The sequence below is a fragment of the Zalophus californianus genome, chromosome 1 (assembly GCF_009762305.2).
Source record: "Zalophus californianus isolate mZalCal1 chromosome 1, mZalCal1.pri.v2, whole genome shotgun sequence".
Taxonomy (NCBI): domain Eukaryota; kingdom Metazoa; phylum Chordata; class Mammalia; order Carnivora; family Otariidae; genus Zalophus; species Zalophus californianus.
Window position 1 is genome coordinate 189,265,788 of NC_045595.1, and position 16,394 is coordinate 189,282,181.

A 16,394-nucleotide genomic window follows, 5' to 3' on the forward strand; every position below is an offset into this window, starting at 1 on the left:
CTCTCTCTCTCTCTCTCTCTCTCTGTCTCTCGAGCCTGGCTGCCTGCTTTCTGAGGTAGTGGATCCAGAGTGAGACTGTGTCGGAGCCTGTTTCCACAACTGCATTTGGAGATCTGTCTTATTGATTGGGGGTGGAAGGGGGTGGGGATCAGAGTGTGAGGGGAGGGGAGGACCAACTGACTACTGGCTCATTGAAGCACAAGACATTTTCTTCCGGAAAGATGTCAAACAACTGAGACCTAGCCACAGAGGAAGTAGAAAGATAGAAAAATCAGGAGACCCTGGAAGAAACGAAGGCATTTCTTACAAGAGTCTTGGGGCTTTTTCTTTCCAGTCCTTTGCTTTGCTTTTCTTTGCGTTGCTCCCCCCCCCGCCCCCCCATCATCTGACCTGCAAAGGCTAGAGTGACAGCGTCATGCAAATGCTGCAGTCCCGCAGGTCTGGGAAAGGGTGGATGCTAGACTGTGAGTTAATGTTAATGATGAGCGCAGTGAAAATACCAGCCGCGGCCACCCCCTGCACACAGAAGCGCTCTGAGTCAGCATCAGATGCTTTGCCTCGCCTCTCGCTGGGTGTCTGTATGCCTGTGCGCGCGCGTGCTCGCTCGGGCATCCGTGTCTAGCCGAGGGGAGGGGGTGGCGTGTGAGTGCGTGGAGGGTAAAAGCCAGTCAGTCAGTGAGAAGCAAAGGTACGTTGGAGAGCAACTAAAATCTGACTGATTTCCATCTTTGGAGCATCAGATGTATTCCCTAAGGAGGATGGGTCTCCGTGATGGGGGTGGTATAATTATGTTAATGTCATATTTATGGAGGGGTGAGATTTTTCATTCTAATAATTGGTTGAATGCTATGGTCAAAAATTGTAAAGCCATATTCAGTTTTAAGGAAAAGCATGGACTTATATCTAAGGACTGTTTTATTTTTTGCTTTTTGTGAGTGCTGCTTTTTTATTTTATTTTTTAACTATTTACTATTTTAAGCCATAACGGATTCAGTATGGAAAATCAAATGATAAACAGAAAGAGATCTTATATAATGATGCATTACATCATGGAGCAGAATATTTAAAGTCTTGCAAGGCAAAGTAAAGATCTGGACAGGGGGTGGGGGGTGGTGGTTGGAAAGGGGTGTGGTACTAGGGTGGAGGAGGGGGGCCAGTTAGCAAATATTTTGTTCAGCATAGCTTTCCTTGCAGCTTACTTGGAAATGGATGATTCACCTGTTCTGCAGGAAAACATTCTAATTCTTTCCATTTTTTTTTTTCCTCCTCTTTTCCCTTTTAAGATCAACCACTTCAGAAGAACCAGAATCCACTTCTGTGGCCAGGACTGTTATGTTATGGCTGGTCCGATTGTTATACCCTGCGTTCTATGCTACTAAACCGTGGATCATTCCTAAAGTACCAATTCTGTTCTTGAACCACAAACAAGGCTAAAAGATCGGAGGAAATTCAGTGTATATACAGGATTGGGATTGTGTATTTTCAAAAGTATTGAGCTTTATAATGCAATTATTTGAGAAATAGAATCTTTTATGTTTCTTCTCATGTTGCCAGCATTTTAAGTTACATGTTTATTAAGTGGCATTGCTCAAATAGCTACAGAGTATGCATGGAAATATTTGCTGTCTGAATAGTTTGGAGATTCAAAGAGAAAAATCAAGCTTCGGAGGTATTAAATTATGACATGCAAAAAAGTTTTTGTTTTATTCTTAACTGCAACAGTATATATTGAAATCAGATTTAAAGTGTTATATGTCCTTGGCCCACCTTAACAGTTGTACTGTATAGAAGTGTAATGGGAAGCAAAATTTCAATTAGGGTCCCATTAACTAGCATATAATCCTTCTTTAACGTAATAGAGGCTATGGTGTTGCTGTACAAATCTGCTAGAAACAGATTTTAACCCATTTTTAGTCTCTTTCTTTGGATCTGATGGAATGACTCTTAACTGTTCATTGTCTGCCTTGTTTCTCATATTCTTCATTATTTTAAGGTCTGGAATTAGTCTATAAATGGTCGTCGTGAATATTCAGCTAATCCTAACTTTTATAGATCATATATATTTCTACGTATGTATTTTAATTAGTATTTAGAGGAAAAAGTTTAACTGAACCCAACTGTAATTTCTAAGCTAGCCTTATTACTGGAAGAAGAATTCTACCGCATCAAACCAGACTTTTCCTAGTCCCTGAGACCCTAACTTGTGAGGTATTTTAGTAACATCACAAGTCAGGCTCTTGGGACCTAGGCGGAGGGGAACCAGCAGCTTTGGACCTTATTGATTGTCTGCAGTTACCACCAGAACAAAAGAATATACATAGATTCTGCCTAGGAGAAAAGAACAATGCTCTTCTTTATAATCAGCAATGTTTTCATCATGACCCACCCCCAAAAATACTATTTTCAGAAACTGTACTCAAAAGTGATTACAGAGTTTCACTGAATAGCATTTGTATTATATTATAACAACCATATAAAAGCAGTATAAGATAACTATGTAAGAAGCAAAGTTAAAATACAGGTGTTTTTAAAATGCTTCTTTTGATGTATTTTAAGGTGGCTAGTCTAAGAGAATATACCTCCTTATAATAATGAAGAGAGTGGCTTATATTTATAACTTTGTTCATATGCAAAGAAATACATACATTAGCTTCTTAAATAAATCCTATATGTCTCCATGTAACTGTGGCTCAGAATATGTGATGTATAACTATAATCATGCTCGAGGCCTAGAGATAAATCATTTACAATCTTCTTTACTGACCCTATTAGATTTTACTACTGATTTAAGAAGAATGCTATTTTATACTTGGTATTTATTGCCAGAGTTTTCCTTAGTCTTTTAACCAGACAAAATACTCTATATGTCCTATTACAATATGACATTGCCTTGTCGTAAGAGTTATCAGTAATTAGCAAAAATATGGTGCCTTTTAGTCTTTACATTTTACTTCGTATATATCGTGGACCTAAGTGAGGTAAATCAATAAACACCACCTATGAAGTCAGACTGCTCTAGTTCATCTGTCAACTGAATCTGAGCTGCATAGTTTTAGTTTTGTAAGAATTTTCGTTTTATAAACTATTCCAACTATAAGTAATGTGTCATATTTGAACATTGTTAGACATTGCCACATCAAATATTTATTTCTTGTAAGTAGAATCAATATATTAAATCTATTCACAAATTTTACAGTAGTGTTGCAGATACTAAGATACACAATGGAGGTGAGAGACTTTCCATAATAGAAGAACCAAAATGCTTTCATTCTTTTAACTCTAATGCTTTACATGAGTGCTATAAATTACATGTACCTTCTGCATTGTTAAAATAAATTTATGAATGTACTTTAGAACACTGTATGGAGTCTTTGTTCACCTTTTCATTGGATTTGTTACAATTACTCATGTTTGAAATATCATAGGATACAAATCACCCATGAGTTATATTTCTTAAAAAGTTGATATTACAATGTCATAAACATGCTCTTCCTCTATACAAGCCACGTAAAATATGTTTAAGCATGTATCCACATTGTACCTACGCAGATTCTTTATTTATATCACCTATTTTATTTATCTAGAGTCTCTGAAATTTTAAGTGTGTGTATTTGCGTGTGTAAACATGTCTTAAAACTCCAACTGAAAGGAGGTACTATAAACAGTAAAGATTTTTGATAGTGTTTATCTTTTACTTCTTTGAACCACATTTTCATTATATTTGAACACTTTTAAAAGCACAAGTTTGTCAATACCAACAACTCTATATGTGTGTATATCTACAAGTGCACAGAAACTTGATCATATTCAATAGCAATGTTTCTACAACAGATCAGAAACTACCTCGTTATTAAAACAATATCACACACAGGTATATGTCTACAGACACCTGATTTAACACCATCATAAATACTATGTAAATGATGGTTCATAAATTTAGTTCTAAAATAACGTAAGGGATGGTTGTTTATTGGCTATAGTAGTATCAGATATAAGCTATTTCAAATGCAATATTTTATGTTATTGTATCTATGAATTACACTATATGTTAACTTATTTTTCGTAGAAGAAAGGTACCAAAGCTGAATTTAGAATGCAGTGATGTTTATTTTTTACTAATCATCGTGCATTCTTTGAACCTTCCCTATGTAACCTTCCTGCATATAAACTATCTTTTCTGAGAATATCATTGATAAAAGCTTTTCTCTTACTCCATAAAGGTGAGTAGAGGTTTAAGTGGATGACTTTGTTTATATAAACTACTTTATGCTGTGTGTGGATAGATGGATGCCACTTTTTCTGCATTTCTATCTAAGCTGTCACAGAATAATATTGTTTGGGGCTTTAAATATGATTTGGAAAATCAGATCATACTAAGCTTAAAATAAAAGGAGAGGTCTATGACAAAGAGCGAGAAAATGATGTGTGTTGCATACAAAAAAAAGCAGTGATATTAACAATTCGATGGCTTCCTGGTTGGGAGACCAGCCTGAGCCAGACGCATATATTAAGAGCTGTCTGCTGCCGATGTGAGCTTGCTCAATGCGGTGGAAATGAGGAATCACCTCCTCTCTGACACCAGCTTATTTTCACATTTTAATTTTGAAATAGCAAATCACTGTTTTACATAAATACACTAACCCCCGCTTGATTCTTTTTCCTTTTTCACATTGCTTGTTAATTTACTATGAACTTCCAGTTCCTTTTTTTTTTACAATCATCACTCACTTTAAGCTTATCAGCTAAAATCTATCAAAGACAATGAAGTATTAGTTTTTTCTGTCTCTTTTGTAGTGCTCTGTGAATATCGTGATACTCATGCATTTAACTTTTAATCTCTGTAAGGAAAACATCAATTTTCGAAAATGGCATTTTTTTTTTTTTTTTTTTTTTTTTACTCTTCCAGGGCCCATCAAGGAAGCCACTTCTGGAATTTTGCCAAATCTAAATATGATTATATTTCATTTCAGGGTTCACAGGATCAATATTTTTCTTAGTATCAAAGTCTGCAACACTTTAGTGTTCCAGTGAAGCTAAAGAAGAGGTATATAGAGATATTCTTAAGCATTAGGCTACATTAATAATATCTAGAAGAGGTATAAGTATCGCAGGGGAATTATAGTACAAGTTAATTACTAACAAAATTAGAAAAGGTGTATACTACCTTACATTCCTCTTCAAATGAACATGCCTAGGCTAGGTGGAATTCACCTGATAAAGATGTAAATGGTTTTACAAGCTGTCCTGTTTGGATGAGTTTTGAGAAAACAGTGCATAAAGGGTTAGCTAACGCCCAAATTTTCTTGCCATTTACACATGCAGTGCAGCCTACATTTCGGCAGGCAGCGAATGCAGGCATCATTTTGATTACTTGGATTCTTTTGTTTAATTTCTTACTAGACATTTAACTCGGTACTCAAATTCCACTGATCTCTTAGTGACTGTATTTGGAAAAGGAAAACGAAGTTTCTCATATAGAGAAGTTTTTACAAATCCTGGGCATTTGTAAACATTTAAAAAATAAGACTTTTTAGTGTAGCTCTGCAAATGCATGTTTAGTATGCAGAAACTTAGGTGCTATTATTATCTGTCATCTCCATACTTAGTTTTCAGATGATCAGTGACCACATACACACTGAGGCATATGTACCTTTATATTATATATGTATATATGTGTATATATGTGTATATATGTATATATGCGTATATATGTATATATGCGTATATGTGTATATGTATCTTCAATTTTTAAAAAGCATCAGTAAAATCAGTGTAAAAATTTTGAGACATCTTCATAAAATCATCCACAGCATTCTTTCAATGAGCTAGCTTCACCTTTCATTCCTTTTTCCCCCAAATCTCTCTATGTCAAATGTAGCTTTATCAGATGAAGTGCATTACTAGCCAATAATATTAACTTGTATGTAATGTTTTACTTGTGTAGATTTAAAAGTAGGAGGAACTCGAAAGGTAATGATATTAAGGGAATTTACAATTAAATAGTTTTATTTTATATAATCAGCTAATTTCATGCATGTTTTATGGGGAATTTAAAAGTGAAAAATTCTCATATGGTGAACTAAAGCTTTCACTGTTCATATAAGTAATGTGAGTTTAAGTTTGTTACCTTACTAGTTAATTCCTAAACAAGCATATTGATAAGCATGGACTGTCTGTCTGTCTGTGTGTTAGGTCAACCAAATAAGAATAATAACTTCCAGGTTTCATCTTAGCCTTGTAAGCTATTTTGGCTTCTTTTATTTAGGTGGATTTAACTATTCCTTTTTTCTAAGAAGTTTCTCCCTCTCTATTGGTAGGTGTCTGATGATTTCTGAGCACCAAGTGACTATTCTGTGGAGTCATCTTTCCTTGCCTTTGAACGAGCTTTCCCTAGGCCATGAGTCAACCTCAATCTTTTGTACATCCAAATTGGTAGGTCTTTCTTGAAACCCTTCTATTTATTTTCCTAGACATATAAGGGAATTGTGAGATATTCGAGGTTTACATTGTGATTATCTTTCCAGTTTCCAAAATCATCAGTAAGAGATTTGGGTGGTGTTGAAACATGAGCCAGTGGAAGTATTTGGTTCTGTAGGATTTAAAAATGTAACGTCTTTCTCACGGTAGACTTTGTATTCTTAGTGGGGAGATGGGAACCAGGCTGTGGCTAAGTTATCACTCTGTTATATATCACACTAGATGCCCAGCCTGGGCATTTCTAAACCTTGGGGAGGTTTCTACATTAGACAACATTTTTTGTTGGGGGATTACACCACAGTCGGTTCACTTCACTTCTCTCTCTCTTCCTGCCCCCACCCCCCAACATGGAGTCTTTTCAACTTCTTCAAAGAAGTGAGGGAAAAAAAGTAGACTCTTTATTAATGGCAGAAAACAAACTGGCTGCTGGACTTCCGAGACAGCCTTCTAATAATAAAGCAGAGTAGGCACTGCGACAAAGAATTCTTGAATGTACTAAATATATAGGGAAGCCTATTTAAATTCACCAGAGGGGCTTAGAGGACAAGCAGCAGAAAGTTTAGAATTCAATTCAAGCCATGCCAGAAAATGAAAATGTACTTAAAAAAGGATTTCTGAGACAATTGTTCAAAGACATGTCAACTTTTAAGGTTCTTTCTAGAATAATGAAATTCGTACTCTAATTTCTGTGGTGACTTTTTCAATTAGAAAGGAAAAATGATTAACAGGATCTCAAAGGAATTGTATCTTATGTTTAAAGAAAATGTGTTTTCTTTCCATAGGGTGTGCTCTAGTGAGGGCCACCTAGTGCTCTGACTAAAATCACTTAAGTATATACATGAAACAGAGAGGTAATGTGTTTTTCAACGATTAGACCTATCACAACAGGAAGTGTGCTGGCTACTTTGGGAGAAAGATAATGCAAATTGTATGTTTTCTCTAGATCCCTTCCCCCCGTCCACTTCTATGATTTATAGTATTGTAAATAAATGTAATAAAGTAATTCTGAAAGAGCAAATTGCTGATAAATAATAGGACTGTATGATGCTAAATTTGAAAGATAAAAAAAAATGATCCCTACCATATATCTTATTGACTCTAGAGAATGCTCTTTACCCTTTATTTATCTATAAGACATGTGCATCTATAAGGAGTACCCACATCTATAAGAATATATACTTTATTAGCCCTAATGTTGAGCTAAATAACTACTTATAAAATCCATTTAAAAGTCAGTATGGCCTACTCAGGGATGAAATTTCTAGCAGCCTCTTTCCTAACATCTTCCTTTAGAATTAACATAGATACTGGAAAAAAGATTGTCATCCTCTGTCTCATGGATTACAAGTTGTAAAGAGGATAGAAACTTGGACTCACTAGTGACGCATCTTTGTTGCTGTTGTGAAGAGATCCTGCTTGAGAATGAAACCCTTGTGGAATTTGCCAATTCATAAATATAATTTGTCAACTCAAAATAAGCCATTGATTCATTAATGTGTCCATTTACTTGTAAATGTATATCTAGCTTAAATAAAAAAACTCAGTGAATTAAGGCTGCATCAACACATGGGATGACTATGACCAATTAAGACTTAATTATTTAATAAAATTTGGCTTTAAAATGAAATGTCAGATGTGTGAATATTAGTTATAGATTTTAGATACTAATGATAAAAAGTAGTTGTTGCCCTCAATACATTTAGATATAGCCTTAGTCATAATTTACCAAGCAGTTGAACTAATTTCCATTTATTTAAGTTTTAATGACATTTTAATATCAAGGACTTAAGTAAACTTAATGGCTGATCAATGAAATAATCCAAGAAAATTTCTTAGCCTAGTCTCTAGCACCAAGAAAACACTCAATGAATATTAGTTTATTTCTTCCTGTTTGGGTCTCAGTATTTGCTTTTGCTAAACAGACTATTGTTTTCATCACCAAAATTTATTGGGTGTACACTGTTCCCAAGGGTGAGAGGCAGACACCATTGGGAAATTATTTCAGATCCAGGGACACTCAAAAATTATGTGCTATAAATGTCTTTATCAAATGTTTCCTGAGTGCCAACTATAGGAAAGAAAAAGAGAAATTCTGCTCTCAAATAGCTTATGGTCTACAAAAGATATCTCTCACTTATCTAACACTTTTTGTCCTTTTTGTGTGCCTTAGCATTTCATAAATCTTGTAATTTGGCAGTTTATTCTTTTTTATATTTTATAGATGAGTCTTCTATGTAGTTTGTCCTATTTTCTAGTTGCAGATAAAATAACCTACCTATATACTTTGAGTTGCTTTGGGCAAGTTATGTGTTGTTGTTAAGATTTTACAGTGTCTAGATTCTGGTCTTATGATTCCCTATACTATGCAAAAGTCTGGTGATCAAAAACCATAGACCATGAAAATGTTAATAATTATGGTTTATAAAAATGGTATTTCCAGAACAATTTTACTAAAATGCAGTATTTACATATGATTTCAATCCCTCTAAAAAAAAGCCATCATTTAATTTCTTTTTTTAAAAAAAAGTAAGTTAATATAATAATATTGATCATGCAGTTTCATGAAGTAGCAATTACATTACTTAGTCAAAGGACCAAAGCATTCTAACTGGGCTGTTCTCTGGGAGTTAACAAAATATGCAAAATAAGCCTGGAGTTTTCTGATGTCTACATCATAAATGCCACCACTGAATTTGAATAGTGAAGTAGAAGCTAGAAGACCAGAATTCTAGCAACAGTCGTACCACTAGTTATGGAACTGAACCTCTCTCCTTTTCACTTTCCTCATTTACAACTGATTTATCAAATAAAGATGTGGAGGAAAATGCTTTTAAAGTGACTTTTGGGTAAAAAACAAACAAACAAACAAAAAACATTAGTATGTGATTAGGCAATTGGGTATTTTTCCATTCCACAGGGCACTTTTTGAGTCAAAGGGGTAGGAAAGAATAGCCTTAGCTTAAATCACTGCACTAATCAGGCTCTTTCAGTAGCAAAAGCTAAAAACTGAGCTCAAATTAGGAAGCTGTATGTATATCATCATCATCTCCCTGCCCTCCGGACCCCTCCCCGCCACACCCCCTCACCCCACCTCCTCTTGGTACTCCACTTCTCCTCTTCTATTCAGGCCCTCTCCATCTCTCTCTCTTTCTCTCCCTTTCTTTCTCCACTGTGTTAACTTCATTCCCAAGTGGTTGACTTCGTTCTCACATTCTCTGTCTGTGATGGCAAAGATGGCCACCACATCATGTATCATTCCCAGAGCCAGTGATTCCAGAAGGAAAAAATGAAAAGGTTCTCTCTACCCCTCCATCAATTTCATTTCTCAGAAAGGCCCAGACTGGTTCTGTTTTGGAGCCACTTCTCTGTCCAGATGAAAGTTACTCAGATTGAACAGCCTGTGTAGGGAGGCAGAGCAAGACTAACGTAGCAAGGTTAATGTCTATGGCAGAAGATGAAGGAAGTTCCAAAAGGCAAAATATAGCAGGGCTCCCAACAACCACTACAAATTTCAAAACTGCTGAGCATAGCGATATGATATAGGCTTCTGTCAAATATGTTTGTCTTGGTAAACTTAGTGGAGCCTATGAACATACAGGCAGTATTAACTTATTTAGTTAAAATGTGCTCTGTACAGCATTGTAACTATAAAACATCTGCACCAGCCAATTGCAACCTTGAGTATCCTGGAGATTAATTACATTTTATTAACATTTTCCATGATCATTTAATGCATGACATACATCAGGAAAGTCAGCATTTGGACTCATTTGGGAATTTGACATTTTAAAAATTATGTAGGATCATTAGAAATGGGAGTTTGGTAAAGGGGGCTTACTGATTATATTCTGCAGTCCAGTGTTTATCCTTGGCCACCATATGTTTAGGCTGTTCTGTTACAGAAAATTTTATATCCCTTCCAATTTCACCTCTGATATTAGGGAGTTTTATGTTGCTGACATACATCCTAATCATATAAAATTATAGAATGGCTATAATTATATACAGATAGGACAACTTATTTGGCTATATTTATATAAAGATATATAATTATATCTCTATATAATTGTGTCTACTATATGATTATATATATGTATTATATATGTATATATAATTATATATATAATTATATTGGTATACAATTGTAGCCGTTATATATTAGGGTGTTAAATGCTTGTTCTTCTCAGCCCAGTTGTTTATCATGGTATGACCTGGGCAGTTTTAAACATTTTTACTATCAGGAACTACTATTTAGGGATCTTTCTCAACGAGAAAAAGATTAATTTGCTATGAATAATGATTCTAATGCAAAACATTTTGGGTTTTTTTGTGATGCAGATGAGCAATGCTATAAATATAATTTAGAGAGTTTGAAAATTGATTTTAACACTCACAATTCTTCTTCCTAATTAATCAAATTACAAAATTATGCTGTGGTTTCCAGTATATTAAAATAAGTTGTCATATTTGGAACATCTGTTTATGCTCCTATTATGAATATGTGTTTCTAAATGTCAGAAATATAGATTGCCATCAATAATGTTTGTTATTTATTCTGTGGAAGTACAATACCTACTTCCTCCCACGGCGCTTGTTTATTTCCCACCAAGTAAATGTTCCAGATTATAGTTTATCATTTTCTTATCAAGATGGAGGGGGAAAGACCAGGGTTTTCGTTAATGCTTGCTGATTGGCTATGAAAAGCCACGGCTGTCTTCGGCAGCCTTTCCAGACCCTGTACTGTAGCTCCAGACAGTCAGCTGGTACTATGGCTTTGTCTCAACTATAAATCACCCCCCCGTAATGGCCAAGGCTGACACCTTGACATTTTCAAGAAGAGTAAAAGACCTGATTTGAATGGAAATCAATTTCACTTCACAAATCTTGGGTTACATACTCCAAGCCTTTTCTTGTCTTCCTGAGACTTATTTGTGAGTTTCATGATCATCAGAAGATTATTTCAGTCATACTGTTGCTCCTATTAGCTATAAAACCACACCCTTATTTCCTTCTTCAATCTCAAAATGGAAAAATTCATTTTTAAAATTTTATATAAGAAAAAAAATCACCAATCAGCCAAAGTTTATTTTAACCATGATATACTGATAGTTTAAAAAATGGCAGTAACGACAGTAAGAGCAGGTGCTATTTAGTTTTTTTTTTTTAAGGATTTTTTTAAAAGATTTTATTTATTTATTTATTTGAGAGAGAGAATGAGAGAGAGAGAGAAAGCACATGAGAGGAGGGAGGGTCAGAGGGAGAAGCAGACTCCCTGCTGAGCAGGGAGCCCGATACGGGACTCGATCCTGGAACTCCAGGATCATGACCTGAGCCGAAGGCACTCGCTTAACCAACTGAGCCACCCAGGCGCCCAGGTGCTATTTAGTTTTGCAAAATTTTTATAGAATGTTCTGTGATTTAAAAATACAAGTTGTGTACACATGTATACAGATTAGCGTTTGATTATTTAATAATACATAATGTCATTTATGGGGTGATTTTGAACTTCAACCAAGCAGATCTCAAAACCTAGTATTTGTACTTTTATATTCTTGCACATAAACACCTGGCTTACATATTCTAGAGTCAATAGGGAATGGCATGCATTTAATTGTATTAGGTGGATGAAGCCTTAAACTCTGCCTCGATGATTTTGAACCTTCAACCCAGGTGGCACAGAAATAACTCCACACTCAACTAGAATGAAAAGAAGTTATTTTTAGATATTTTAACAGCTTGGCATTGAATGTTTTAAAAAATTAACCTACTGTGTGATGTTTTCCACCTTTAGAAGAACACTACAGTGTCTTTAAAACCATATCGGGGAAGAAACTTCTGCTTCCTTAGTACTTTTGCTTGCTCCCTCCACAAGAGCGATCGAAACTCAGTGAAACCTTAGATCTTCTAAACACAATTACTAATGAAAAATTCAGGCATCACCTCTCTGTGTCTTGTCCAGTACAGAGAGATTACCACAATGCCTGGTAGTGATTTCCCTTTATCATCTTCATCATTAATCTTTGACTGTGTCCCAAATCTTACTTCTAAGCAGGAATACTCTTTGATCGCTAAATTCATTATTTGGCAATGCCCCACGGACAAGTAGAGTTACAGATTACTATGAACAGGAGACTTCTAACCCTTAAATCTTTTTATCCATCTTTCTACTCATCCATCCTTTCTTTCATTATCTATACAAAATAAGAATCTGTCCTAGGTATATGGGAAACACAAAATGAAGTTTGAATTCTTTCTTCACAGGATATTGTGTTCTCATGAGAAAATAAGAAAAACTAAAAAAAAAGTTATCAAGTCATAATGTGATAGATCGAGAAAGAATACAAAAACACAATGCTTTGGGATTTGAAATGTTTGGGGGAAATATTTACTTTAGTTATTGAGAATCAAGAAAAAAATCCCCAGAACAGGCTGCATTTAGCTGCTCTGTGACAGATAGGAAGGATTTCTAGAAGAAGGGATGGGAGGGCTGAATTTCAGGAGGAATATGCACAGAAGCACAAACAATGGGCTATCTCTGGCTTTCAGTTTTATTGGAAGATTGGGTGTATTTTCATTAATTGACTATTAAAGCGTTAGCTAAGATCAGCTGAAGGAAGCCCCGCAGTGCTCACAGGGGCTCTTCTGGTAATTGCACAGTTCTACAGTGTGGTAGGCACTGGGAACCCTTTAAGGATTTTGGGGAGAGATGCAAGGATGAAAGATGCAGATTAATCTGAGGTCAGTGTAACTTAAGACCTCAGCCCAGAAGACATATCAGAACTACTTATGAAGATATACCACTCTTGCTATCCTATAAATTCCAACTCATTAAGTTTGGAATGGAGCCTATGCAAATGCATTCTGTAAAATGTCCTAGATGATTGACTAACACTCCAATTGAGAAATAATTGGGTAGAGAATGTTGAAATGACAAGATATTGGGGATAATTACACAAAAGAAGAAACAAAAAAAAAATATCTAAACCAGAGGTTCTTAACCTGGGGTCCACATATCGCTGGCCTTTTGAGGTTTTATGTTCCCATGAGATTACATGAGATCTTTTGAGTGGATATACATTTTTCTGAAGGAAATGATTGAATAGTATTTATAAGGTTCTCAATGGAGACTAAACCACCCCAAAATTAAGAACCATTACCCATAGGAGGTAAATGTGAGAAATCTTTTGACTATACCAGGACTTAATGACTGAGTAGATTGCATGGGGATACAAATTGTGGCAAGGAAGAAAGGAGTAGAAGATGACACTAAATTTCTCCACCTTTTGACACTAGAAGAATGAGAATCATTATAATCCTTTTGTGAACCAGCATCAGATCCCCCTTGGTTCCCATTTCAGTTAATAGAGCTTTGATATCAGACATGTTGGATTTATGGTGTGTTGTGACATCCAGAGGTAGATGTAAAACAAATCATGGAAAATTTGGAGGTGATTACATATCTTTGAAAATCATTCTCCTGGAAACCTAGTTGAGCATTTTGAAGTCAGGAACCTATGCTGCTTCTATTTTGATGCTCTTTTTAAATGTCTTCCATTTCCCAAGTAATCTCAGGGTGACCACTGGAGCTCCACCAAGTTGTTTACTTTCAGTCAGTAGGAAAAAGAAGAGAAAAATAAGGACACTGCCTTTTCTTTTAAAGATAATTTCTGGAATTTTTATACACATCTTCCACTATACCCTTAGAACTTAGGCACCAGGTACACAAAGCCTTTGGGGAGTGGGAACATAGAGATGACTTTATTCTGGGCATTCACCCAGCTAAAAACTACAGGAAAATGAGGAGAACAGATATTGCAGGAAAACTAGCAATCTCTGTCATAGTGAACATAAACAATCTTTCAGCTTTCAATAATTAATGAAATAAAATCATAATATCTCAGCCTTCAGCTTAAATAATATATTTTGATTGGAAAGAGGTAGAAATTTCTTTATAACATTATTTTATGAAAACATATCTTATTTCAAATTCCTGTCCTCCTCAAGTGATTCATTTCCTGAAAATAATGACTTTTTCTATGTGCAACTGGAAAAATAGTATTACTGGTTGTGGATGGAGTTAAACCTGCTAGTCCAATTTTATCACAGTCTCAATCCATCTTAAGCCAATACAAATATTTTCATATTATTCTAAAGACAGCTACTTTATTTACAAAATAATGATAACATAAATTATAACAATAAATGATACAAAACAATGATAACAAGAGCTCATATTATAAAATTTGAAATTCTAGGTAAATAAAAAAGCAAAAAACATACGAATCTCATCACTCAGAAGATAACTCCTATTATCATATAGTATATACTCATACCTTCCCTCTCTTTGTCTCTCTCTCTCTCACACACACACATATACACTCAATACTTTCATAATCATTTCTAACTTGCTTTTTAATTTTTAATACCAAATGAACACTTTCCCACATATTGTCATTTTATCACATGCTAATTATATTATTACTTCAGCATGATACATTTATTTAACTAGTCCGTTTGAAAGTATAAATTGAGTTTTCTTCCATCCTTTTTCTCTAATATAAATAGTATTCTGATGATAAATACACATTTATATAATTATATATAATGATTCCCTTGGGATATTAATTGGGACAAATGATAATGTCCTGAATGAAAATGGTGGCATTGGAAATGGAGAGACAAGGAGGGATCAGAGGAATACTGAGAAGTTAGAATTGATGGATCCATTGTTAATTGTATGGGGAAATAATATCTAGAAAATTTCAACCAGGGAGATTCCTTCCCCAAATCATGCTTGTTGCTTTATTTTTCTCTATTCATCTCATTAATGACATTTATTGCTTTATACGGAGGGCAGACACAATCAAGAAACACAGTCAACAGAAGATTTAAAGTGCCTAGCAGATTATGTTTGCAAAAATTTTCAGCAAATACAATAAGCTCAAAACAAATTGCTCTGCTTTGGAAAAGCTAGATTCTTGAGAGGGAAATGGCTTTATTTTTAATTCCTAAAGGACATGGCCAGAAATTTTAATCTCTTGCTAGAGACATGGATCATAGAATTTTTATAAGCTAACCATAAAGGAGAAGAGCGTTCAGGATACAAGCTAGAGGTAGTTTCCCATCACACAGGACAACATGAAACTTTCTAGGCTATGGGCAGTGGGGAGCCAGCCTAGAGTACAAGAGAAAGGGGGAAGAAATGGATGTAGATGAAGAACATCATATATTCGGCTCCTGGTGTTGGAGGTTCTATGGGATGGAAGTGGGTAAGAGATTCCCATTAGACAAGTATAAAGACATAAAGACCAGAGGGGTTATGGTCACTGCCCACTTGGAATCCTGGGGAGGCAGCTTTGTAAATGCTTGTAGGAATGACATCAGGGGAGACATAGAGGGAGTCTGAACCTACACCCTTCCCCTCTAAAACTCTACCCATCACCATCTTCTAAGAAAGTCCTCCAGCAGAGCATGGAATAAATCTGGAGAAGCTTCCTTTTCCACAAGGGGCATCAAGGAAATAGCTGACAACAGAAGGAGGATGTTGTGGAATTTCAGAGGATCCAGAATACCAGCTAGACCAATGTGGAGAGGTTTAATCAGCAAACTGGACTTTTTGAGAGCAGCATTATATATTTTTCTGCTGAGGGAAGAATTTCATGAATTTTTCAAGGGTGAAAGACCAGCACCCAACGATACATATTAGCAGAGCTTAGTGAGGACCAGAAAACAGTGGGTAGCCTTAATGGGGAGAAAGTAGAAATCAGAGATGTGAAATGCCACCTTTATTATATACTAAATTCTTAAGTATCCCAGAATGTTCTAGTCCATTTGAAAATGGTAGAGCCAATAGTGATAACTGTATTTCTAGGTTTTCTTTTCTTTTTCCTTCCTAGTGAATGAATTTAGAACTTCTG

General features: G+C 35.3%; 1 long non-coding RNA gene across 2 annotated transcripts in view; it reads left to right on the forward strand.

The window, feature by feature from the left end:
- Nucleotides 1–646: 646 nt before the first annotated feature.
- Nucleotides 647–16,394, forward strand: part of LOC113918693 — a 71,294-nt gene continuing 55,546 nt past the window's right edge. Inside the window, exons 1-3 of one of the 2 annotated variants that reach the window (XR_003518655.1) lie at nucleotides 647–688; nucleotides 1,284–1,669; nucleotides 6,318–6,432. This is a non-coding gene — a long non-coding RNA (uncharacterized LOC113918693). Of the gene's footprint in view, nucleotides 689–723; nucleotides 814–1,283; nucleotides 1,670–6,317; nucleotides 6,433–16,394 lie in introns of those variants that run through there. The other variant, XR_003518656.1, reaches the window with a different exon arrangement.